Here is a 25,689-nt window from a genome sequence, read left to right as displayed (position 1 = left end):
CATATACAGACTTCCAAAAAATATAACATTTACTGAAATCGGTTGCTGTCAACTTTAGTTATACAAGGCCTTTCATCTATAGCACAGAAAAAGTGGAGCAAGACTACTCATTTGAACAATGAAAATTTAAATCTGCCAATTCCTGATTTCAAATAGTACTTTCAGTTTCTAGAACATCATTCACTCATGATAAAAACAATCCTGACTAACAAAGTTTTACACTAGAGAACACGGACCTTAAACATTAAGCAATTTGTTTTGGACAGTAAATTGTAATAGCCTTTAGAGGTGCATTAGTAACCTCGGTTTTAAAAAGGAATCTGCACATCATTTTACGACAAATTACACTTGTTGCAGATGGATTTTTGACAACTTATTTTCATTTTAGGTTAAATGTAATAAATCTTTCCACAACTGTCAAAAAAAAAAAAATACTGTAAAAATGAGCACATAAAACAGAGTTGCCTTATAGCGTAAAACTATAGGAATGAAAATTAACAACAACAAAAAATCAACCAGCCTTTCATTTGATCAAGTTCAGCGGGTTCTACACTATTCCTGAAGTACAACCTACAAAAGAATGAAGGTGCTCTTTTAATTCAGGGCACACCCTGTCCCTTTCCCTTATTCAGCCAAAGGCATCCCACACAAACACTCAAAAGAGTTTCTGAATACACCAAGCCCTGTTTTGCCCCAATCATTAATGAAGTGGTCAGGAAACGTGGGTCATCAATGTACTGGTACACCACCTTACTCAAAGTGCTAGTCCTCCTCATTCCCTTACAAAAACTTGTATGTTTTACTCTGAATGCTAGGGTCTCCTAGATGTCTATCATATAAATGGCCTGCGCTGAACAAGGCTATCATGGGCAATAATTATTTGGACTCTGTCTTACATGAGAAGATTCTAAAGTGAGGTACCGCAACACAACCCAAGCAGGGAACGACTTCTCCCCCACTGTCCTGCATTGGAGCAACAAGCAAAAAGCTCAGACAGCTGTTGCTTAACTGACACAATTCCTTTGTTCAACTTGCTGCTCCCTTAGCAGCAACCACTGGGATGCCGAGTGGCTCAAGTCATACCAGATAATCGACTCCGGGCAAACTTTTGCCAGAGCTGCCGAGAACAAAACTCAGGTATATTACGTGCCTTTTTCAGTCGCCTGATATATTTGATATATTTCAGTCGAGTGTGTATATATATATATATATATGTGTGTGTGTATATATATATATATATATTATATATATATAAGTGACTGATGCTAATGATTATTAATACATTAAACGACTAACCCACTACTGCACTTACCAAACGCCACCGTATTTCCTTCACATGCATAACGGAAGATAATATCAAGTTGGGACTATGACCCGACCCCCACAAGTTTTTTAAAGGAACTATCCATTCATTTTAACGCACATGTAACTGGGAGTCTTGTCGATTCGCTCATCTAACTGAAACGAAATCTAATTATGGAGTTTAAAATGCTGAGGCGCATTAATCCAAAGCAACATATTTAAAAAGGAAGACGCCTGAAAGTGTCAAGTCACATTTCCATAAGTATCGGACTTACCTTTAGAGCGCGAAGATGAGCTCTACATACATAACTATGGCTTAACTTTAGGGGCAAACAGACAAAACGGTCCGATTCCACATCCCCGTGTCAAGTCGCGGACAGACTTTTCTTTCCTCAAAGATATCCCAACATGTGGCTCGCATGACGCATCGTGTCACCTTTTTTTCTTTACTAGCCGCGCTTCCTTAACGCTATCCCATAGTCGCACAACCTGTAAATTGTGAATCTGGTGTCCAGAGGATGCCTTCTGACGCTTGGAAATGCAAGCCAGAATTGCCCACGGTAGAAAAAAAGAAAAGGCAGAGCAATGTGAGAAATTAGACTCGGACTCGCCAATTATTGATGAGAAGGAGGGTGACAACGGACAACACGGGAACAAGTTGGCCAAGCTATGAAAAAAGTAACTTCCCCCCTCTTCCTCTAACGTAACACTGAATTACATTTTGGGAATAAATGTAAGTAAACCGTGCGTATCCATTACCAGCAGTTTTCTCACACTGCTTAGGATTTGCCTTTTACTCCAGTCGGATCCCATCTCGTGAAGAAGAGACGGTATTTCCTGCTTTTGTGTGTGGCTGCACGCCGACGTACCTCTAACCATTAGATAAGATTTTTTTTAAAAAAAGAGGAAGAATATCCAAGCAGACTCGACTTACCCATTCGCCATAGTGCAAGGTCGTCACTAGTTATTCTTAACTTAAACTTCTATACAATTGTATAAATAAATAGACTTTTTTTTTTAAACCCCCCCTCCCGCGGAACCCACTTGTCTGTTTGTAAATCTCACTCACTCAGCAGCTGTTGCGCTCCAAGACAGGAGCGCGTATGCGCGCGCGCGATCGTCAAGTCACGTGATTGCGGCTGTGCTGAAGCAGGCTGATAGTGAATTGTTGGTGTCAGTTCGCATTGTTTTCACTATCTCCCTCTATCTCTCTATAAACAGATTTACACTCTGTATCGACAGCCCCGTGTGGGTCTCTTGTAGGTATGTAACAACTTAAAAGACCTTTTTTGCGGTCGACGATGCGCGCAGCGCGAACCCGACACTACAATGACACATCGTTTTTTAAAACATGTTTTATTTTTAATAAATCAGGTTAAAACAACCAGTATGAAAACGAATAACAAAAACAATACAATAACATGAAAGTTATAATACTTAAAGTATATGAATAAGTAAATAAAAACAAAAAAGCTTCAAGCCATTGAAAGGCCCCACCACTGCCTAAACATCATTTGTGAAGACTCAGTCACATTTTTTTTTTTAAATAAGTACTCTGAATTATTATGCGATTGTAAACGAGACGTTTCCGTAGTGCATGCAGGGTTAAACAAAATTCCACACTAATGTTTGACTACAACGTGTGGAATAGTTGGAGGCCAAAAGCAAGGGTACGCCAATTCTGTGATCCCCAAGATCCGAAGACATAAAGGATGTAAATGAACACCTGAGAGCATTCTGTGTCTAAATGTAACTACAGTTGCACATTAAACGGACTAAAGCCTCTGATACTTAAACAAGGCAGTTTGACAGTAGTGTTGGTAGGTGATAAAGCAGGGCTGAGTTCTAAAAATGCAAATTTGTAAAGAACCAAGTTGTTTTATAGCTAAACATTTGAGATCCTACTGCTCACATCAGAATTATATAAAGAAGGGGTTCATTGTAGATCCTGAACAAAGTTTAATATTTGAAGAGCAACATATGACAAAATGATTACCCTCCATAAATGAAGAGTTTTCCATAAATCTGTTAAATAAAACACCTACAGAAAGAATAAGATTCAGAACCACAGGATTGTATGCAACCATCCCCCTGTTTGAACCTGTGACCTTGTAGTTGCTCAGAATTTTCATTGTCGGTCATATTGTCACAGTGAATAAGCATTTTTTGAAAAATGATATGTAGGATGTACAGACACAAAACACTTTGACTGTAATTGTATATTGTATATACATGTAAAAGTATGGAAAAAGGTTAGTTGTATTTTCTACTTTATTTCATTTGGTCAGGGTAGTTTTATATGTGCTTTGTTAGCTTATCCAAAACTGAAATAATATTCTGTGGACTGGAAATAAGAGTGATTTTATTTTGTCTAGTATTAATACAGTATTATATTGTTAAGAGTTGATCCAAATATCTATAATGCTGTACAAACATATAGTCTTTTATTCAGTCAGCTGTGGAAATAAATGAATCCCATTAATCCATGTACATTACAGACAAAAATACTTCAGAGGTTTTCAGAGAGTTTCTTACTTTTTGATGCAGTACCTTTACATTTAAATTGCAACCCAGCAGGAAGATAGTCCCTCAACATCCATCACATTCCCAGAAATTCCATTAGCCAGCAGACAAAGGAGACAGAAATGTCTTCCAAACCTTTAAAGAGATCATGCGCATTGTCACCAAAAAAGAAAACAAAACTTGCAAGACATTTAGTTAATTTTATGTCCTCACTGCCTCATTATTTTTGCCTACATATCTGACTTCCCCTTTCTTGCATGCTAAATGTAAGTAGTGGGTGGGGATTGTGGTTGTTAGGCAAAGATATCTTTCATGCTTTTCAATGTTTATAAATAATTTGATTGATTTTCTATTAAACAGTTTTTGATAAGTTGAAAGTCTAATATTCATTTAATAATCACACAACATTTTGCATTAATTATGTTAAACACTTGGTAAAACCTGCCTTAAGGTATAAATAGAAGCTTTCTACTGACTGTAAAGAACCCACAAATGCTGCTGTAGTTTATTTCAGCAACATATTTGTGTTAAAAGTTAAAGTTTCAGTCAGTGGGAAACTGATGTGTTATACTATTTGAAATTGGAAAAAATCAAATACTCAGTTAGAGGATCCGTACAGACTTTTTTCAAAACATGGCAGGATCTAATCAGTAATATTTTAAAATAAGTTTATAAAGCACAGAGAATTTATTAATTTAGGTATTTTTACAAGCCTTAAATTTTACACCGTTTGGCTTGCTCTCTCTCTCAGGGGTGGGGATCGATCTGTTCTTAACATAATTCTTTTTTTGTAAAAACTTGATTGCTATGTATTGATTGTAATAAAATTAATTAAAAAAAAAAGTTAAAAAACACATTTGGATATTGATATTAACTTTTATAAACACACATAGTTTATAATTCTAAAAAGATCTCATGCATAAATTGTATATACTAAGGTACACAACAATATTAATTTAAAATATTTATTTCATGGCGCTTTAGTTTAAATTTGTTGTGTGTATATAATAATGTACATAAAATGTAAAATTAAGTATTGTATGTGTTGGTGTAGAAATACATACTGTGTGGTATATGGCAATTCATTAAATAAACTTCTCTTCATTTACATAATCACTCATGGGTGTTTGCTTCTATGTTATTTGAATTTGTAAAAGGTTCATAAAAAGTGTTCCTTTACAGTGACTGTTGGTAGAAACTACCAAAATATCTAACAAAAGGGTGTGTCTCAACTGACATCCACACAAATTTTAAATGAATACTATGCATTTTTGTGTTTCTTGGATTTCTAACATCCCTCTTACTAAGTAACTGGTTCAGCTAAGCCATGTTAAGGAAGTGAGTCGTGAGAGAGTCTGTATGTTATTTATATACTAACTAGGGGGAGGGGAGTTTTTGTCTGATTCCTTAAGAGGAATCTCTGTTTATGCATTGTTCATTTGCCATATTGTTTGAAATCATGATTGATAAACAGTAGTCACCCTGTCATGTATGAAATATGTAATAATTTAATACAAAAGCAGCGTTTTCAGATTTAGTCATTTAGTGAGATTAACTGTGCTCTTTTTTTACTAGGTAGAACTTAAATCTTTTTTCTTTTTGATGTTGATCTTTGGACTCAAAACATTAGCATAATAAATAAAGAAATGGATATAACAGCCCTAGAAATTTAAAGGAACTGATTAAGACAGGTTGGTAACTATAAACACATCAAGAATGTTTGATAGCCTGTAACTTGAACACAGTATCAAACTGCCTGCCTGCTTTGTGGAGAGTTTTAGGGGGATGGGCAAATCTGAAATGACAATGCCACTGATCCACAGGAGGCCAGTTTTTAAGTTGAATTGAGAATTTGCACAACTCTGGGGACATAGTCAACCACACCTTAAATTCTGCATAGCTGCTTAAGATACATTGCCCAATGATGTAGTTTTAATGTGTTACTAGAGTAGCACTATTAACCAAATACGCTGGGAAGATCTGGTCACATGGTAAGGGGGGCTGGTTAATAAATGAAAATGAATGAGGGTTGTATTTTCATTGTTTTCTGAGTGCTGCAGCTTGTATTTGTTGTATCCTAGACAGAAAGAATAACAATAAAATAAATACCTTTATGAAGATCACTTTGGGGATGATTAAATATTTTATCTTTCTACATGTTTGTCTTATCTTTTATATTTTTTATTTTATTTTAGAAAGCAGAACACTACAATGGCATGCTGCTTAATCAAATAAATAACAATAGCATAACAGGTACAACAGTCTACTTCAAAATCAACGCAGAGGAGAAAAATGAAAAATAGAATTACAAAAAAAAAAAAAAAAAAAAGATTTTATACACACACACCTTCGCTTATCTTAAAAAATAATTGCAGCTAGGCTGTAGAGTTAGCTGTGCACTGTGCTATGGTATCTGTTAAGCTACTGTCTGAACCTTTGTGACAAGAAGATATGAGTTTACAGTAACAGTAAATGTCACCATTTACACCTCTGCAAGACTACACAGTCTAACACGTTGAGCTCATGATCATTATCCCAGCATTGTGTTTTTTTTACACCAAACTAAAAGTTTGATTTGTTAAGTCAGGTTGTTTAACCTTCTGTTTGCACAGTTGATTTAGGTGTTCTAAGTATACACTGAATATGAGGATCTATCATTACTGAAGTAAAGTGCATTCTAACACATTTTTTGACCTACTGCATATAAAATGCTCTATTATTCTGCTTGTTTCTCTGTTGTTATCAAGTAATGAAGAGAGAGATGCATGGCACTATTAATTGTTGTACATCCAACTACTGCATTTTTTGATGTGACTGCGTATATAGCGGATGAAATTAATTTTTTATTCCTGGTTTTGTAGGATTTGTTTTCCTAATTACTATGTGAAACATTTTTTTATTCTATCTATCTATCTATCTATCTATCTATCTATCTATCTATCTATCTATCTATCTATCTATCTATCTATCTATCTATCTATCTATCTATCTATCTATCTATCTATCTTAATGAGTGTTCCGTCAGTCTTTCTTGAAATGTCATTTCTAGTCTAATTTGCTTTTTACTGTATACTTTGATGTGTGGTATGGTGGTGTAGCAGTTCCACACCTCTAGGAGTCTGTGTTTGAATCCTGGCCTTAGGCACTGTAATGAGATTATACTTTTGCTCCATGTCTTTGTGAGTTTTTTCTCTTGTTGTCCTATCACATTTCAAAGATTTTTATGTTAGATTAATTGGAGACTTTCTTTTAAGTCCTGAGGTGTATGAGTGGGTATGGTTTTATGTGTGAGTGTGCCTTAGTGCTCTATCCAGGGTTGGTGTCTTCATGGTGCCTAATACCTCAAGAACTGGATTTGCAATCCTAAACCCAAAAACTGAACTGGAATAAGTAGGTTTGACAATATATTATTTAATTTGTTGGTTAATACTTTTTGTTTATTGTAAATACAGTTTGGCATCTAGCAGCAGTACTATTGTCTTATTGTGTTTTTAATAATGGTAGAATATCACTTTTAGCCATTAATTGATAGAAGAGGGGCTTTTACATAAAACTAGTTTCCTTAGTTTTTAAGTAGTTGTACCACTCTGTCATAATGAAGAACACTCTATCTTTTTATGCTGTAACTATCCAGCAATTCATTTGACCTGCCTAATCCATTATTTATGAGACTTGCTTAATTCAGTTCTATGGGAGCTAAAGCCGTTTTTGGCAACACTAGGACAAACCTGCTGTAACTCCCACATACACACACCCAAACACACTCGCTAAATGACAATCGGTAGTCACCAGTCAACCTACGTTGCAAGCTAAAGTGGGAGTTGTAAGTGTATAAAACACAAAAACAATGGTCTTCCTAACAGATCTCATGAAAAGCATGAGAAAATAAATGGACAGTCACTGTGGCCAACAGTCTGTACCAACCTAGGAATCAAAAAAAAACCCTTGACTTAAAGAGTTTTGGGATTACACTGAAATAGGTACTGTATGTGCCATGGAAACCAGCTCATCATGAGAGGTGTACAATTGTTATTTCCCATTTAAAGGCATCAGCTAAAATGTGACTATTACATAACACTTTTTGTTTGTCAAAAGCTTCACCTGTCCATTCATCCATTTCCTGCATCTGGTTCTCCACAATGAGTTTTAATGTGCTGCTTGCAGCTGGAATCAATTCTGGCAACATGGAGGGAAAGGTTGGAATCAGTCCATTGCAGGGCACACTTGTCTTGCCTGGATCAATTAGTCTAATGTACAGCATACATGTTTTGGAGGTGATAGTAAAGTGGAACAGTCTGATTTTATTTGATGTGGTGTGTCATTGTCTAATAGTCTTCATATTTGACATTTTGGTAATGATTTTTAGATTACAATACTAATAATACATTGATTTATTGGGAATCTGGTTTTAATCTGCATCTTTTTATTTGAATTGTAAATGTGTATCTTACTTCAAATTGATGATATTCTGCTTTTCATTTTCCTAAGCAAAATGTTAACCTTTATGTACAGTAAACTAAAAAAATGTATCGCAGTTTTTCATTATGTTGAGCTCCAATTAAAGGATTATAACTTTCATCACCGTTCTTTCTTATCTTGTGTGGTCACTGCACTACATCGAATACATTAGGAGATAATTAAAGGAAAACATGAGAAGTAATTCTGAACAACATTAGATGATAGATGGTACTTTATTAAAACTAAAGGGCAATCCACACACTCCTACAGCAGCACATAAAACACTAGTGCAAGAGAGGGCCCAAAGTAAGAGCTATGTCCATTGTTATGTTATAATGTAATCCTAACACAGGCTATAAATAACCAGAAATTAATAATACATTTTATTTATACAAGGCGCCTTTCTGAGAACTCAAGGACACCGAACAAATAATAAATAAATAAAAAGACACATTATAAACAACTTAAAACATCAGAAAAAAACAGAAGATATAAAAATTAAACCAAAAAAGACCACTGTAATCATAAAGAAAAAGCCATTTTAAACAGATGCGTTTTAAGTTTACATTTAAAGGTTGAAAATGATTCGATATTTCTGAGTTCAGTAGGTAATGAATTCCAGAGCTTGGGAGCAGAACAGCTGAATGCTCTGCTCCCCATGGAGGTTAGATGGGCGAGAGGTACAGTCAGGTGGATAGAGAAAGAGAATCTAAGGTTACGGGAGGGAATGGCAACATGAAGAAGGTCTGACAGATATGGAGGGGCGAGGTTATGAATGGCCTTAAATGTTAATAGCAGAATTTTAAAATCAATTCGAAACTTAATCAGGAGCCAATGAAGCTGCTGCAAGACTGGAGTAATATGGTGAACAGATGAAGTTCAAGTAATGATGCGAGCTGCAGAATTCTGGACTAGCTTAAGCTTATGAAGAGATTTATTAGAGAGACCAAAGAGGAGTGAATTTCAGTAGTCCAGACGAGAAGTAACAAGACTGTGAACAAGAAGGGCAGTGCTATGTGGAGTTATGAAGGGGCGGATGCGATTAATATTATGTAGGTGGAAATAAGCAGACTGGGTAATGTTATTAATGTGAGATTGGAAAGATAGAGAACTATCAAGGATGACACCCAGACTGTTAACCTGAGGTGATGGGGGAAACAACGAAGTTATCAATCACAAGAGAAAGATTATCGGCTTTGGATAATGATGATTTTGAGCCAATGAGGAGAACCTCAGTTTTGTCACTGTTTAATTTAAGAAAATTCAAAGAAAACCAGGATTTAATTTCAGCAATACAGTCAATAAGTGAAGATGGTGGAAAGGAAGAGGTGGGTTTACTAGCAAGGTAAAGCTGGGTGTCATCAGCATAACATTAATGTAAAAAAATAATGTAATGTTTACAAAAGATATTGCCAAGCGGAGTAAGGTAAATAATAAAAAGAAGAGGCCCCAGGACAGAGGCCTGAAGTAACAGCGGTGGGTTGGGATGTGAAAGTTTTAAGCTGAATGAATTGAGTCGTGAGAGAAAAGTGAATTATGGCAGAAATGAGAGGGACCAAAGAGTAGAAGCAGGCTTTAACCAGAACTGTAGGGAGGGGGTCCAGCTGACAAGTAGATGACTTAGATTTACAGATGAGATCTGAGATTTCTGAGAAAGTGGGAAGCTGGAAAGAAGAAAAAGAGTGAAGGGGGTGTAGTTCAAAAGAAATACAGAGAGAATCTGGACCGAGGTGCTGCTGTATCCTCTGGATTTTCTTATTAAAAAAGGGCATAAGAGAATTACAGAAAGCAGTCGAATAAAGTTGAGATGGTAAAGAATCTGGAGGTTGTGTAACATTATTAATTAATGAAAACAAAGACTTGGTGTTACATTTATTACAAGAAATTAACTGAGTATAATAGTTAGATTTGGTTTGTGCTATACAGTCCTTGTAATAAAGTAAATTAGTTAATCAGGAGGTGTTTGGGTACATAGGCTTGGTGATTGGGAGGTGATGTAGCCAAGACAGAATGAGATGCTTTATTCGGGTTACTGGACCAGTTAAATAAGAGCAGAACTTGCGGTGGAACAGCTGAAAAATGTTTTTTCCATTTCTTCACTTACAGTTTTGTGTTACCCTGGATCTTTTTTTTTTTTATAAATATTTTTCTTATATTTTGTGAACATTCTGTCTTTGGGCATAGATAAAAATGGCAAAGAAAGGTGGTTCTCAGTATTTGATGAATCACTTTTTGCTACAGTGCTTGTCTTAATGAAAAATTATAACTATCATTTTCCTTCACTCGGTAACAGGAGTCAAAAATATTTTTTTAAGAAATAAAAATTATAAGGAGAGATGTTTTAACATTCATTAAAAAGAACTTGGGGAAAGTGATTATCATCTAGTAAACTGAATTAACATATAGCAAAAACTCAGGAAAAGTTATTAGGATTGTTAACCTCAGTTTGCTGTGATCCAGTGTGAGCAGAATTTAATCTTTAGCAATGGTTTGCTTTTTTCTGCATTCTCATGTGTTCTGGGTGATTTCTCTGTGTTTTGGCTTACACAGAGCATGTACACTTTCAGCTATTTGTTGACTTGAAATCTGATAAGGCAGGCCTTATTATGCTTGTAGCAGTAGAATCTAATGAGATAGGCCCTCAGAGATTTCAGTGTAACTCTGTACTTGCTGCATTATAGCAGTGGCAACTGTACATTAGAGTAAAGAGTAGGGCATTTTAGGGAGTAAAATGGTAAATAATTATGGATATAAGCCCAATTAAATTTCCTTTAAAAGGGCAGTCATGCCTCACATTTCTATAGTTCTGGTTTCAAATCTAAGCCTGCTCTTTTCCCCTTAAGGTATATGTTTGTGTGTGTGTTTGTTAGGTTAATTGGAAAATCTTCACAGCTCCCGTATGATTAAGTGTGGGCATGTGTATAAATGTGATGTGGAACGAGTTGGCCCCCTGTCCAGGGCTGTTTTCGGTGTTGTAACTGATGCTGGTCAGGATGCAGTATGAAACCAACGATCACTAAACAGAATATGTGGGTTAGATATTAGTGGACCTACAAATGCCAATAACAGGGTGCAATGCAAGGGATTAGAGGAAGGTGTCAGATAGTCTTCTACAAATTAATTCAACTCCCTCCAGTATACAGTTAGATAATGTTTAATATTTTATGTTGTCTGTTACACAGTAACAAAGTATAGTCAGTTTTTAATGTTATATCATTAAATAGCCTTATACAGCAAACACCATTTGGATAGTTTTTTTCCAGATAAAGGGCTTTATTCCAGGATCTCATTCAACCAGGTCCTCAAATACTCAAAGGCTTTGATAAACTTGATTTATCATAAGTTACAATTAAATAGTGAATCGTGTAATTGAGACTGCAAATTAAAGGGAAATACATGAGACTGAAACCAGGAAGCACTTCTTTATACAAAGAGTTGTAGAATAGTGAAATAAACTACCCATCTATTGAAACAGAAATCTCAAAACATTTAAACAGCACAGTGTTTGAATGAGGTTCTGGAACAACTTAGCTATTAGCTATTCAAAGAGGCTTGATGGATGCAGTTGTCTCCTTTTGTTTATACAACTTCTCATATTTTAGAGTCATATAATGATACATTTTTCAACATTGCATTTTAAGAAACACATCATAAGGCAGGTTAAATGACTTGCTTAGGGTAATATAGGGCCGTTATATAACTGAACCAGCAGCCTGGTGGTTTATTGCATCTCGCTCAGACCTATGCAGTGTTAACAAAAATATTTATAAAGCTTACAAATGTTGTGATGTGCTTAGCATCTCAACGTGAATCATGACAAGGACACATAGCCCTCAGGCTTACTAGGTCAGGTCTTTAATATATGGAGAACCACACTGTTAAGAAATGGTAAATACAATCAGGCCATTCTTAAACCTGCTTAAACCAATTCCAGGTTCAGTTGGCACTGGGCACAAGAAAGGAAATATTACTGGACTGGGCCAGTCCAATACATGGTCAATGAATACACCCACATTCATGCAGGGACAATTTTAAATTGCCAATAAACATATCTTGCATGACTTGGACATATGGGAGGAAATTTGGAGAATGCAGTTTTCAAATTTGTAGAAAAGCTACAGAGACACAGGGAGAACATGCAAAAGCTACACACAGACAACATCTGAGCATAAGATTCAAACCCAGCAAATTGGATCCATAAAGCAGCAACTCTTGACTCTATCCTACCACGTATTCACCATGAATTTAATCCTATACAAATTCACACCCTTGACCCTATCTCAAAATTTTGCACGTATATATCCCACTTTGTGAGGACAATAGACTACTATGGAACACAAACTTTTGACCCTTTGGGTGACTTTGGGCTTCTTTTTTATGATAGTGAATTTTAAGGACAGTGCCTTTTTGATTTTTCTCAGTATTTCATTTTTTGGCAAAATTATGCCTCCTAAGAAAAGGACTGCAATGAGGAAAATGTCTTCCACCGTCCATCTCAAGGACTAAGTAAAACTCCCGACAGAGAAATCAGACTTGAAAAGGTAAGAATTAGAGCTGTTACATCCAGAGCAAGTGAAGATTCAGTACAAACTAAAATGACACTAGCATAGAAAAGGACCAGAGCTGCTGTGTCAAGAGCAAGTGAAAAACCAGAACACACTATTGCCAGACAAGCAGACAAAAGGACCAGAGCTGCCGCATCAAGAGCAGATGAAGAGCAAGGACATTTCAAAACGAGTGTATTTACATAGGGTGGCGCAGAGGTAGCACCGCTGCCTCGCAGTAAGGAGACCTGGGTTCGCTTCCTGGGTCCTCCCTGCGTAGAGTTTGCATGTTCTCCCCGTGCCTGCGTGGGTCCCCTCTGGGTGCTCTGGTTTCCTCCCACAGTCCAAAGACATGCAGGTTAGGTGCATTGGTGATCCTAAATTGTCCCTAGTGTGTGTGTCCTGCCCGGGATTTGTTCCTGCCCTGTGCTGGCTGCACGGGATTTGTTCCTGCCCTGTGATGGCTGGGATTGGCTCCAGCAGACCCCCGTGACACTGTGTTAGGATAGATTGGGTTGGAAAATGACTGACTGACTGTATTTACATACAGCCCTCATCTGAACTACCATGAGCTATTGAAAATCTTCATTGAAAAAATTGATGCAGTTCTTTTTGTCTCTGGGAAAGTATCCTTTAACAAACAGTATTTATAAAGGATGAATAGTTCTGCAGGGCGGCACGTTGGCACAGTGGGTAGTGTTGATGCCTCTCAGTTAGGAGACCCGGGTTCGTTTCCTGGGTCCTCCCTGCGTGGAGTTTGCATGTTCTCCCATGTCTGCTTGGGTTTCCTCCGGTTTCCTCCTACAGTCCAGACATGCAGGTTAGGTGCTTTGGCGATCCTAAATTGTCCTTAGTGTGTGTGTATTTCCATACCCTGCGGTGGGCTGGCGCCCTGCCCGGAGTTTTTTTCCTGTGTTGCGCCCTGGGATTGGCTCCAGCAGACCCCCATGACCCTGTAGTTAGGTTATAGCGGGTTGGAAAATGGATGGATGGAAATAGTTCTGCCTTATAATTACTTACCCAAGCAACACTGGATGCTCCTGGTCGTATTATAGATAGATAGATAGATAAAGATTTTAAATTGGGTGCTTTAGTATGATGAAAGTATATCATAATGTATAATTAATCATCCATCCATCCATTGATTGTATTTATTCTTTTTTTTTTTAAATTTTATTAATTTTATTGCAATCATTCCATACAAATCAATCAATTTTTACAAAAAGTAGGATTAAGAACATTTATTCTGATGCATTCAATGAAACGTGCAGACAGTGTTATTAAGTATTGTCTGTCTGTGCATGCACACTCACATACACTTCAACTGAGCTATTCAGAGGGCAAATGGGGAACCAACACTCTGCTCTGTTAGTATATAAAAATACAAATGTTTGTATTAAGCTTAGAGTAACTGGAATGAATGGAGAGGAAATAATTTATAGTGATCCTGGAGAACAAAAACCTCAGAGGCTCAAGATAATTGAAAAAGGAAAAATAAATTGATTTGTTTTATGCCAACTGTTCAATCAGACACAAAACACCAGATATGACCCTAATAAATGATCCTATAAACTCTATGTACAGCAATATTGTTAATTTTTAATGTAACAATGCATGGGGCAACAGTGTACAGTTTTAATACATTGTATTAGCTTAATATATTCTCACGGTGAAATTTGTCTTTTTAAAGAAGCTTGATAGAAAGAAAAACCTCTGACTTGGCAGTTATAGTCGCATGAGGTTTTGTGCAGGCCTACTGACAATGGCATAAAGGAGCCCCAGTAGCATTTTGTGGCACAATTCTGCTGAATAACTTGTTGGCTGAAATAAGGCATGATTGGGAAAAGGATGCCAAAAATAGAGCTGCCAGGCAAGAGTAAAAGAGGAAGGCCTAAAAGAAGGTTTATGAATGTGGTGAGAGAAGACATGCAGATGATGGTTGTGACAGAGCAAGATGTAGTGGACAGGAAGACAAGGAACAAAATGATTCACTGTGACATCCCCTAAAGGGAGCAGCTGAAAGAAGCAGAAGAAGAAGAATTATGTTGTATCATTTGTATTTATTATACTGCCAATGACATAAAGGAGCCCCAGTAGCATTTTGTGGCACAATTCTGCTGAATAACTTGTTGGCTGAAATACAGCATGATTGGGAAAAGGATGCCAAAAAGAGAGCTGCCAGGGAAGAGTAAAAGAGGAAGGCCTAAAAGAAGGTTTACGGATGTGGTGAGAGAAGACATGCAGGTGATGGTTGTGACGGAGCAAGATGTTGTGGACAGGAAGACATGGAACACGCTGTGACAACCCCTAAAGGGAGCAGCTGAAAGAAGCAGAAGAAGAATGATGTATCATTTGTATTTATTAGGCATTTAAAGCTTTACTGGTTGAGTGTGTCACTAAAGCTCCAGACAGCACTGCCACTATGGAAAATATCCTGTTTTGTTCCAGTTCTTAAGAAGGCAGTTTCCTTTTTACCTTAATGATGATAGACCAGTGGACCTTACATCCCACATCATGAAGACCTTAAAGAGGCTGGTCCAAGGCTATCAGAATCCTCTTATGAAAAACTACTTGGACCCAATGCTGTTTGGTTATACAAACAAATTTAGAGTAGAAGATGCAATTGTCTATCTACTCCACAAGGCTCATTCCCATCTTGACAAGGCTGGCAGCACTATGATTTTTGATTCCTCCAGTGCCTTAAAGTAACATTCAGTAAGGAACAAGCTCAGAGATATGCAGGGTACATGAGCCCATGGTGTCTTGGATAAAGGACTATCTGTCCAGCAGACCACAGTTTGTGAGACTCAAAGACTGTGTCTCTGGTATGGATGTGAGCAACACTGGAGCACCACAAGGATTAGTCCTGTTTCCTATTCACTGTCTACACCTTGAATTAAAATTTTAACAGCAGGTCATGTCACTTGTGTAAATTCTCAAGATGATTCTGTACTAATGGGGTGTATAGACAAAGGGGATGAGTATAGGAGTTAGGTGGAGGACTTTGATTCTTAGCACAAAGAGAATTGTCTCAAAGTTAACTACCAACAAAACCAAGGAAATGGTTATAGACTTTAGCCACACCAAAGGGCCTCTATGTCTGGTCAGTGTTCAGGAAGTGGATAAGGAGGGTGTACATTGCTGCAGGTTCTTGGGAGTTCATATCAATGATGGGTTGAAGTGATCTTGTAACACAAATGAACTAAATAAGAAAGAGCAGAGGAGACTCTTCCTTTAATGTAGGTAGTGACATCCTTTACACTTCTTATAATTCTCCGTTGGCAAATGTGATGCTGGTCACATCACATCAAAAAAGGCCCACTGAGTTGAAAGCAAATTTGAAGGGCAGGCTCTGCTATGGGATTTTGATGATGCGGGTTCCACTCCATGCTCTCATCTTGCTTCTGGGAAGCTCTGAACTCAACACTGTCGGTAATGTCACCGATGAGCTGGACAGTGAGGCACAACAATGAAGCAAGGGGATGGTGCAAAAAGTGCAAAAGCGCTTTTACTAAAATCAACAAACAAAACCAAATAGTGTCCAAAGTGCAGTGCTTCAAAAATGATTCAATAAATAAATAAATAATCCAATAAAAATGAATGAACACTGGAGGTTAAAAACATAACAGAAAAAAAAATCCCTTTTAAAAAAAGATCCCGGTGCCTTTCTGCTGGTGACCCCCCTGCTTCTCCCGGCCAGGCTATGCACCAGGGGAGCCACCATACCTGCAGCTGACCTTCTTTCTGCCTTCTACTGCTGGTCTGTTCGCCTTTCCGATCCCCTGGCTCCGTTGGGCATCATCAGACTGTGACTTGGTCTCCCCAGCGACCAGGACGCTCACGCTGGTGCTTTCACTTCCCAAGTCCCAACTCCCACTGCTTTCTTGGCCTTACGTGGTGAGCCATCCGCCTTCCGGTCACTCCCACTACCAAGTGCCCTGGGTGCCGGCCAAACAACCCATGAGGGCTCACTGTCCAGTTGCCAACCACTCTATATAGTGAGCGAGCATTCGCTCAATCATGCACCGGCTTTCTCCTCCCTGCTTCCTGCCTTCTTCTTCTCCTCCTCCTGTAACCGCCATTTCGTCATTTTCCCTTCTCCCCCTTAGCCGCCTCGCACTTATATTATTTAACACGGGGAGATGGATCACATGTGACAATTAGCAGCTTTTGGCATCAATTACGGATGCGGATGACTCCTCAACTGTGCACTTAAGCGAGGACTACCCGCATCAGGAATTCACCCGAGAAACCTGCTAACATACCCCCTCTCTAAGCCACGAGTGTGGCAACTATTTATTTAATAAGTGGCTTTATTGACTTGAGCTGTGGACCCGCTACACCACAGGGATGCACTCTTAGCTCAGTGGAGTTAGTAATAAAGAGGGAATGAAGATAAAACTGAGTGCCATTATGACAAATGCTGCACATCCTCTCTCTGACATGCTAATAACATTAAGTACTTTTGGCCAATGAGTTATTCAGCGGAAGTGTGTAAAGAAACACTACTGGAGCTGTGTTATACCAATGGCAATACACCTTTCTAATGCCTAACTGCATATGATCTTTTTATCTGTAGCAATGTCAGAGTTTTCCTTTAAGAAATTTGTGCATTGATTATTTTTATCTATTTGTTTATTGAACTTCTCTAAAAGATACCCCCTTGGGACAAATAAAGTTTTATAAAGTTAAAGTAGCAGAAAGAGTCTGACAGAATGGCACATAGGTCTGCAAGAACAAGATGATGGATCATGCCTGAGGGAATATGCTGTATAAGCAAAGATGGGTTGGAATGGAGTGTAGCAATTCTAGAGATTAAGTATAGGAACATTTTTAATTTTAATTAATATAGGAAACTGTCAAGATAAAGGCAAGATACAGACAGTGCTATAGACCAACTACCACTAATCATTTTTCATAATAATAAACGAAATTTATATAGTATGTCATAAAATCACAAGGGTCACAAGGATAGAGATATACAAAATATAATTAATGAATGATTTTCATATTGGTGTGCCCAAGTACAAAAATAAGGGGAACCCTGCTTTGACTTAACATTCTGTAATAATTGAGACATATGTAAGAACACTGGGGTACTAAACCTTTAGCAAAACACTAAACATAATATACTGTTTATACTAGCCATCCATCCATTTTCAAAACCCACTTATCCAAAGCAATGTCACTGGGAGGCTGGAGTCTATCACAGCAGACATCAGGCTGGAACAATCCCTGGATACCATAAGGTGAACAAACACATACACATACACATGCACACACACACACACACACACACACACACACACACACACACACACACACACACAGACACAGACAAATTTAGCAGTGCCAGTCCACCTAACCTGAATGATTTTAGACTGTGGGAGGAAATTGGAACACCCAGAGGAGAACTTTCAAATTCTATGCTGATAGCACCCAGGACATGAACCCCTGTCTCTTTACTGCAAAGGGGCAGCATTACAACTTTACAACTGCACCATCATGTAGGTTAGGTTAGGTAGACTTTTATTATCCCAGAGGGAAAGTTGTATGCAGCAGGCAAGTACAAAAAGATAAGGCATTACTACACAGATACAAAAAAATAATGCAAGACACAACAACTGAAAAATAGTGTTATAGTAAATGCATACACTCAGGAAGAAGAGCAGTTACCTTCAACTGTACACAAAGTAATAATTCAGAATTTAGAATTCAGCAGCATTGCTACAAGTAACAGAATTCAAAATGCTTATTGCTATAGGAATAAAAGAGTTCTAACTTCTGTAGCTGTTTTCCCTCAGAAACTTAAATCTGCAAGCTGATGGGAACAGCTAACATTTAGAAACAAGTGGATGGCTACTGTCTGACAGAATTCAGTTGGCCTTCTTTCTAACCTGTTTGTAATACAGTTCAGTGACAGAGGTCTGCTGTGAGCAATACTTTTACTGTTAATGTTGCTGCCCCATATATACTCTTACATTTAATTTCAAAAAAGTATATTTTGAACACCCCAAGGACAATTTTTTGGAAGAGTACAATTTAAAAAGAGATGTATAGACATTTTCAGCATTATGTTAAAATACCCTAAGGAACTAAACTGGGAAGAACCATTAAAAGTAGGGATGGGCCAGGAGAAAGGGGACCACAGTAAGCTAAAAATAATTCTTCATAAAGTTCAGAATTATTTTGTATCAGTTCAGACTTGTTTTTTAAGCAAAAACATAATGCCTCTAAGTGAAGCTATAATTTCAGCAGTAAATAATGCAGACCAGTTGTTTAATTATTTAGAATGTAATGGAAGAAAACACTTCATTGAAAAAATTGTATTCTTCACTTGGATTGAGTTGGATTTCATTATAAGCTATTGTGCAAGCAGTCTTGTTTTCTAATATATAAAAACACAGAAGGACATATTCAGAGGTCCCCAAAACATTCATTGAAAACTCCATCTATTAAAAAACCTATGCCCATATATTCAATCTCTTTTCGCTGTTCTGTTATTTTTTACAGAGTAATAATTTCCGTTTGTTAGAGCTCATGCGATTTTTACTATCATATTTTCAGGACATTCAAATTTTAGTACTTTCATAATCTCTAACCTCCTCTTCATGTGTATTGCGCCAACATTTATGAACCTCTTTACGATGTTTTACTTTGTCTTCTACTCTTTGTCTTTTATTTCCAATTAAAATGTGGACTACATCGAAGGAAACTAATAGATTGTATGTCTAAAAGTACTGTCCAGAAAAGCTCCTTTACCGGATGAAATTGAGTAATTTTCATAAACAAATTTAAATGTGTAAAATGTAAAAATAAATAGGAGCTGAGAGCACATGAACTGTGTCTGATAATACACACAAATGAGAAATGATTGTACCGTGTGTGTGGTTGTAAATGTTTGAGAGGAAGGCTGGACTTTTCAAAATCTCTTGTCACGCAGGACTTTAAATTATCTCAGAGAATGTGTCGTAGCAGGATTTCCTTTTATAATAGAAAGATAAAATACCCATGGTAGAATCAAAGTAGAATCATTTATAGATCTTTGCAATTGATGCCTAAAGAGGTAACAAAAATTCAGGCTATCTTGGGTGGATGAGTCAGCACAATCTTCTTATATAATACGCTACCGTGGCTGTCCATTTGTCCATCCATGATTTTAAATCACCTGTAGCTCGCAAAGTGTTTAAACTATTGACCTGAAATTTGGTACACATACACTATGTGACATCTACTATCCACTTTCTGGATGATGATTGACCTCCAAGGTTATTCCTCTTTTTATTTTATTTTATTGTAGAATCAACTCTTGGCAGCAGCCAGCAGGACGGCCGTGTGGTGCATGTGTACGGGTGCCGTTCTCATCCCTACCACCTTCGCCAGCACTTCCCCTACCTCTTCATATCTTAAATCATTCTTAAGTCTTCAATCTGCCTCAAGTGCCAGCTTTAGTGAAAAATTAAGGAAAACACTGACTTAATCAGTTTTAATGCAAAAAGATGCCGACCAAAGAAGAGAAGAAGCGGGCTGCTAGGGTGGAGAAAAGAAGAGCTGCTCAGGAAGCAGCAAGCACATCAGCCTCTGAGCAAACGAATGATAAACATACAGAGAAAGAGGATGAAAACTAGGAATGCTCAAATCAAGTGTATTTACTGCACATTATCATTACCGTTACTGTCTACTAAAAAATATTTACTGATAGAAACAAATACACTGCTGAAACAAATTGAGAGAACACTTAATCATCGCAGTCTAACACCAAGTCAGTTAAGCTTCAGGAATAGCAATCTGTCCAGTAAGGAAGTATAAGGGAATTGTGAATCAGCTTCACCAGCTTTGGTGCAAATAAAAGTTAACAACAGGTGCATTGGAGAAGCAACAGCAAGCCAACCCTCGAAAAGGGAATGGTTTTGCAGGTGGTGGCCACAGATAATTGCTCCCTCCTTATTCCTCCTTTCTGATTCTTCTTTCGTTTTGCATTTTGCTAGTGTCTTTGTCACTAGTGGCAACATGAGGCAGTACCTGCGGCTAATTCAGGTTACGCAGGTAGTCCAGGTCCTTCATGTCATCACAAGAAGGCTTTCTGTGTCTCCCAGCACAGTCTCAAGAGCATGGAGGAGATACTGGGAGATTGGCCATTAGACAAGAAGCGGTGGGCAGAGCCATAGAAGGGATCATCCCAGCAGCAGGACCAGTATCTTCTCCTCTGTGCGAGGAGAAACAAAGGAAGCACTGCCAGCTGGCTACTGGTGTGTATGTTTCTTACCAAACTCTCTGAAACAAACTCCATTAGAGTGGCATGGGGGCCCGACATCCAGTAGTGGGACCTGTGTTCGCAGCCCAACACCATTCAGCTTAATTGGCACTCACCAGAGAATACCACAGCTGGTGCCCCATTCTCTTCACAGATGAGAGCAGGTTCACCCTGAACACATGTGATAGACATCTGGGTGGGGGTGATGTGGTGAACATTGTGCAGCCTGCAATGTCATCTAGCATGACCAGTTTGGCGGAGGATCATTGATGGTTTGGGAAGGGATATTTTGGAGGGTTGTACTGACCTCCACATTCTAGGGAATGGTACTCTTGACTGCTGTTATTTACTGAGATGAAATCCTCAGAGCCTTTGTCACATCTAAGGCTGGTACAGTGGGTCATGGGTTACTCCTGGTGCAGGACAATGCTCACTGATGCCCTGAACTAGGTCTGGGAGGAGATTCCTCAGGACGCCATTCAGTAGCATCCCCAGGCATTGTTGGAAGTGCATACAGGCACATAGGGCCCATATATACTACTGAGTCGCATAATGAGTTGCCATGATGAAATTCACGCAAGTTGAATCAACCTGTGTTTTCAATTTTTGACTTTTTTGGTGTAATGTTGAATCCAGCCTTCATTGGCTTGGTGATTTTGGTTTCATTGACCGCTGTTACATCTCTTTGTTCTCAATGAATAACACAGTATTACTCAACAAAAGATTTTTCAATTGAATGTTTCATTCATTGAAATCTGATGTGTAATTACATGTTCCTTGTATTTTTAGAGCAGTGTGTATTTTGTATTAATGGAGCAGGAGAAGGAAATTTTTCAAATAAATTGGTCAAGATTAGAAAGTTTAGCTCTGGAAAGTAACAGCAGGTGTACATTTTTTAGAAATTAATTGTTGTATACTTTAGAACTGTAAGTAAACTCCAAATTAATTCTATTTTTGCCCGTGAGAATTTTACTTTCATAAAATACATGTATGTTAAAGTTAAAGCTACAGTAGATTGAATTGGACCTCTTCGGTTTTGGGCTAATCACTTGCAATATTAAAAAAAGAAAGTAATAAAAGTCTCAAAGAAGACATGACAGTAAAAATAAAAATTTATATTATCATTGGTGCCTTTAAAATTAAAAGCAGTGTTGTTATATGTTATTACACATTATTTAAATTTCAAATAAGTCATTAGCCTGAAACTGAACAGAATGAAAACACCCATATCAGTTAGGTTCTGTTTCTGAGGAGTGTTAACTTTTGGTGGTTTTCAGACCAGCTTTTAATTTGAGCTGAATTCATTCTTCTCATGCAAACTCTTACTTGCACTAGGCGTCGCGATTCCTTGTCACTCTATTCTGGAGTTTAAAACTAGGTTATGCTGCATTGCTTATCTAAGACGTTCTTCCTGCCTATTCACTTTACCACAAACAACTGCATTTGACTTCTTTGGTTTGCTAGCAAAAAGAGGCTTCACCATTACTTAGTTAAATCCTGTGCCTTTTAAAGAAGAAGCCCCTTTTTATATTTGTATAAACATGCAATGAACAAGCTTCTTTGTTCTTCATAAACTGATTACTGTTTATAAAGTATTTTGGCAGAATTTATAAAATTGCATCTATTGAAACAATATGAAACAATGAGGCATGTTCTGCTTAAGTTTCCATATTTTTTACAAACTGAAACTTACTGCTGTGAACTAATAAGAAATACACACATACACTAGCATTTTTGAAACCCACAAACAAGAGTCAGATTCAGGCAGACATAAATAAGAAGTAAAGTTAAAAATGGGTTCCATTTCAATCATGAATTAGTCACTGACTGCAAACAGTATTGTATATTAAAAAATACAAATAATAACAACTTGAACAATAAGAAATCATGCTTAAAAAATGACACAATTTCTTCTATACAATGCAAAAAACGCATATCTATTTGGCTAATTCACTCTACAGATAATGTGTGGATATTTAGACAGAGATTCAGGCAAGCAACATGTAAAATGTAGTTCTAGAGCACCTCCAAGAAGAAAAAAAAACAACAGGTTTAATTGTAAAAAATAAAAAGATTAAATAAAAATAACAAATGGCTCCTGAAGAAGATTTTTTTGTATCAAAAGAACTATTAAGAAGCAGCACGGTGGCACAGCAGTTAGCCATATTATGTCCTTGTTCCAGCTTCTTACAATTAGCAGGATACCAGCAAACCTTAGCATAATATAGTCATACTTTTCCATTCTTTTAATATTTATATAGTTTAGGAACATGTCTTGGCTGTGGAACAAAGGGAAAACTGATCTGGATTACGATTTGAAAGCAATAATGAGAACAGCTCAAAGTGCTTTATAAAATGTAAAAGAAAAGGTTTGAAGAAATGAAAAATAAGTTAGGAATGGATAAAAATAAGAATGAATAAATACCAAAAATAACAGAGAAGATCAGTTTGTACTTCATAACATAGATACAGTATATAAGTAATAGAAAATATACATTCCATATACTGTAAATAGATTTTTATATATATTTATATATAGGCCTGTGTGTCTAGTCCCTAACTCAGTTTGACTGTGGTGACACGACAAAAGAGGAAGGGCGAGTGTGAGATGCATGAGGAGAAGTAAAGGTATATGAAACACACTGAGAGAGCCGGCTTCAATGACAGTAAGTATAAAATCAAACAGGAGGTAAGAAAGACGTCTCAAAAATAATGACAATGTCTGAGAAACAAACTTTATGGGAACGTGCTTCAAACACACAGAGAAGAACACAGAGTAAAGGCACTGAAGGTACATGTAGGGCAAGAGATAACAAATATTTTTTATTTATTCTATTATCTATAAATATTATAAAATATTTTATGAAGCATTCAGCGTGTTTCTTTCTGCAGGGATGGCACAGTGAAGTTACTGCTGCTGCCACGCAGCTCCTTATTGAACTGGATGAAACCTAACCCACCAACTGAAAGGAAAGAGAATGTCATATTTTACTTACTATTAGAAAAAGTCAAAGTAACTTTACAAAGGATCTATCAACATGTCTTTAAAATGTTACAGGAATTTATCACTAGTAACCTGAATTAATTAAGCATGTTCAGCTGTTACCAAGCTTTTTTTTATTTCAGTAGTTTTGATGGATTTGCTTCATATCTGCTCTCTAGGTTAGTACTCTAGAGGAGGGTTTTTGCCTTATCTAAATAAAAAGATGCACTGAATTTCTTTCTAATCTACAGTATACTAGTTGTTATGAACTAAAATCAAATATGCATATACAGTAGATAATGTACATTTTAACAAAAATGGGAATAGGTGGATGTATTGTTGTTTATGGGTGCTTATTCAGTGGTCATGATATTACTGAGGAAGGAATGATACCAAAAGTTGAAAACAAAAAAAAAACATCCAATCTCTGTAATCTTTGGTCGTTTTTTTGTTATCTCTGCAACATATCTTGGCTAATCATTAAGTTTTTCATTGACTCCAGTGGAATAACTAAAGCAGTGATATTTCTTTAAAAAAAGCAAAGGATCAAAGGTTTGCCTGTTTGCCTCAGCCCCACACTGCAAGTAATCATTTATTTTTATTGTAATTCTCATTACCGTACTGTGAAGTCCCTATGATACCCACAGTCCCAACCCCCACCCCCCTTGTCTGAAATTCCTAAATTCCTAGGCCACACCTCATTAAGATACTGACAGCTTTCTTGAAGACATGTACAAATAACACCTCCATGGACAAATTAAACGAGCACACATATTGTCAAGGTAAAGGGAGCCACAAGTCAAGAAGGTGGTAACCTAAAAGAATTACTCATTTGGCTGAAAGTGCCACCCAAAGAACTTTTTTTTTTTTTTAACTTATCCACTACAAGGAAATGTGACATAATACCCATGAAAAATTAAAGGCCCTTCCCCCATGTCCTGCTTGTTCTGACTCTGTGAACAATGAAATGAAGAGCTTCTGTCTGGGGTGCTCTGCATATTAGCATTGGCCTTTATAAAGACCCACTAAGCCACTGTTTTGAATCCCTAGTACTCAAGTATTTCACATTTATTTATTCTCTTAATTACTTTTGCCAACATATGTAATTGTTTTTTTTAAGATTCGGTGATACCAAGAAAAACATATCTGTAACTTATTTTCAGATTGAAAAAACTAGATAGACAGCTGCTTTCAGCTTGATCCAGACATATTTAGTCCAAATCCACTGTGTTCTAAGCCTTTCTCTTCTTGCCTCTTTGCTGTCTTTTCTGAATTCAAATTTTCACAAATGTCAGAGTGCCTTACCTATTTGAACTGGCTGGTGCATGTCCTTCCTGAGCGTGGTGTGAAAATGAAAGCGGAGGCCTCCTCTTGATTGATCATTTCAGGCTGAAGTGCAGCCAGAAGAAGGAAATGATTCACAAGAAAGTGTGCTGTAACTGAAATCTCCCAACAGCTGACTGTCGACAGACAATGGGAGGATCCCACCTGCAAATCGTTCTGTAAATAAGCCACTCATTCTTTGGATTTTTTTTGTTACCCTGTAGAATACTATTCAGCACTGTGTTCAACATTGTTTTAGTATAACTGACTGAAGTAAAAATGTGGAGTGACTGGCCAGCAAT

At 37.3% G+C, this 25,689-nt stretch overlaps 1 protein-coding gene across 6 annotated transcripts in view; it reads right to left on the bottom strand.

The window, feature by feature from the left end:
• Positions 1–25,469, bottom strand: part of znf217 (zinc finger protein 217) — a 68,911-nt gene extending 43,442 nt beyond the window's left edge. Inside the window, exons 1-2 of one of the 6 annotated variants that reach the window (XM_039735385.1) lie at positions 25,370–25,469; positions 3,838–3,960 (exon numbers count right to left, since the gene is read on the bottom strand). The gene's annotated coding sequence lies outside the window, so the exon portion shown is untranslated. The other 5 variants (XM_039735389.1, XM_039735386.1, XM_039735387.1 and 2 more) reach the window with 5 other exon arrangements.
• Between the last annotated feature and the right edge of the window lie 220 nt (positions 25,470–25,689).

Source organism: Polypterus senegalus, chromosome 14, assembly GCF_016835505.1.
Source record: "Polypterus senegalus isolate Bchr_013 chromosome 14, ASM1683550v1, whole genome shotgun sequence".
Taxonomy (NCBI): domain Eukaryota; kingdom Metazoa; phylum Chordata; class Cladistia; order Polypteriformes; family Polypteridae; genus Polypterus; species Polypterus senegalus.
Note: the sequence above shows the minus strand (reverse complement) of the source record. Positions and strands in the feature narration are given on the sequence as shown.